Raw genomic sequence first — 2,421 nt, forward strand, 5'->3', positions numbered from 1 at the left:
CACACACACACACACACACACACACACACACACGCACACACACACACACACACACAGAATTGGGGTTTACATAAATCAAAAGGAAGTCAACAAAAATATATAATAAAAGATATTCAAATAAATTTTAAATAATTTCAACCATACAAAATTAATAATTTGGAAGAAACTCCACAGAAAAAGACCCAGATTACTCTGCCATCTCTAAAGCATCGAAAGTGCCCTCTCAAAGTTCCTGTCATTTCATGTAGAAAAGTATCCCCAGAGTTAGACCCCTTCACAATCGCCTCCCTAGCTACTCACATTTTTCTCTTCAACATGATGTGGTAGATGAGAGCTTGAATAGTTACGAAAATGCCTACCTTCAAGATTGTCAGATAAGTCCATCATGCAACTTATTTCGCTAACCCTATTCACCTGCAGAAAAAGGTTTGCCTTCCTTCACTATAGACTCGGAAGACAGCCGGATTCGCCCCACCTGCGACAACAGCTGTTCGACACAGTCCCACAAGTCACAGACACTGTACTGTTTCGTCGTCCTGCATGCATCTCAGACAAGTTGAGCTGTTGAAACGATGCATACCTTTAGAGCATGGAATTTTCTCCTTTAGTATTCCCGTGCTAAGGACTTTTGAAAGTTGTCCATAGTCCCCGACTATGCCGAGATTATGCTCTCATCGATGTCTTGAGTAATTTCCAGGTTATCACCACTCATACCTTCTCCTAACCCTAAATAGAAATCTAGAGTCCCCACCCCCAGTTAACGGCCTTTTCCATATGGCATTGTGCAGTGAGCATTATAGATGCCAAATGCCCAACTCGGCCTATGCTTGACCGATAAATGAAGCTCGTTCAAGGAGACGAGCTGTAGAAAGAGGTGTGGTACAAAAGATGCCTACACCGGTTCACCCTCATTTTCGTTATCGTTGTCGGCATCATCATCGTATCGGCCCAGATGTTTCTTCAGTTGCTTCCCTCTCAGTGTGTGCTGATACATCATCAAGAACGACCCCCTCGAGACCGCCATGGAGTGGGTGTTGGCAGCAGATGGATTTTCTGATCAGCGAAACCTGTCTCTTCTATAAGAAATAGAAAGACATGCTTTCCAACATGGTTAGATGTATACTTGTAACAAGGCACGACGGTCAGGCGGTAATACACCACCGAGGTAATGTATGTATTAGCAACTTCTGCCTCTACCTGACCTTTCAGAGACAGCTTCGACTAAGCCAATTTTAGTGTATGATAAGCCACTCAGCTTATCTCTTCCCATTTCCTACCCAACAGAAGCTCTGTTCCGAATCAGATTCCGAGGTCTAACAATAGAAATCACCGCTCGCCAACAAAAATTACTTCCTCTAGTATTTAGTTGCACGTTCACTCTTGTCTTAGTTTATGTATGTTCCTATATATACTCAGTACCATTTCAATGTAGTAGCAATTACTTTCATACATTCGAAATGTTCGACACTATGACAGTGACGTTGTCCACTATGCAGCACAGATCTTCTGTTAATTGATCCCAGCGGGATAGCTCTTAAACTCTACAAAGGCTTCTGAGCCAAAACATACAGGGGAGAGAACTGAGGTTATTCTTAACGGACCGATATTCGATGTCAAACAGTTTTAAGATGTGCTCGGTTAATTTGACCACCGAATAGATACTGCTGTACAACGTGAATAATAATTGCTTCTGATATAGGTTCAAAAGTAGCAGTTATGAGAGGCGGGGGTTAGTCAATCACATTGATTTTAGTATTTGACTGGTACTTATTTGATCGACTGTGAAAGGATGGACGGCAAAGTCCATCCTTTCGAAGCAGATTTGGAACTAAGAACGTAAAGAGCCCGAAGAAATGCTAGTAAACATTTTGTCTTACGCGCTAACTCACCACCTTAATAATAATAATATAATAACAACAACAACAATAATAATATAACAACAACAACAACAACAACAATAATAATAATAATAACAACAACAACAACAACAATCCTTCACAAGGCCTGAAATTTGGGGTTGAAGGATAATCGATTACATCGACACCAGTGTCTCCACTGGTACTTAATTTATCAACCCCGAAAAGATGAAAGGCAAAGTCGACCTCGGTGGAATTTGAACTCAGAACATAACAGAAGACGAAATGCTGCTAAGCATTTCGCACGGCGTGCTAACGATTCTGCCAGCTTGGTTGTGATGCATGTGCCTGGTGTACCCTTATCAGACGGGTAGTCATGATGGGTATACTGGGCTTCGTATATTTTACCCCAGTGTCACTTTGATGACATGCACTGCTCTCTCACTCAACAACAACAACAACAATAATAATAATGGTTTCAAATTTTGCCACAAGGGCAGCCATTTTAGGGGAGGAGATGAGTCGGTTATTTCGACCCCAGTGTTTCACTGGTACTTAATTCATC

General features: G+C 41.6%; 1 protein-coding gene across 1 annotated transcript in view; it reads left to right on the forward strand.

The window, feature by feature from the left end:
- The window catches only part of LOC106868016 (atrial natriuretic peptide receptor 1), a 100,713-nt gene that overhangs the window by 23,006 nt on the left and 75,286 nt on the right, over nucleotides 1-2,421 (forward strand). The gene's annotated exons all lie outside the window — the stretch shown is intronic.

Source organism: Octopus bimaculoides, chromosome 9, assembly GCF_001194135.2.
Source record: "Octopus bimaculoides isolate UCB-OBI-ISO-001 chromosome 9, ASM119413v2, whole genome shotgun sequence".
NCBI lineage: Eukaryota > Metazoa > Mollusca > Cephalopoda > Octopoda > Octopodidae > Octopus > Octopus bimaculoides.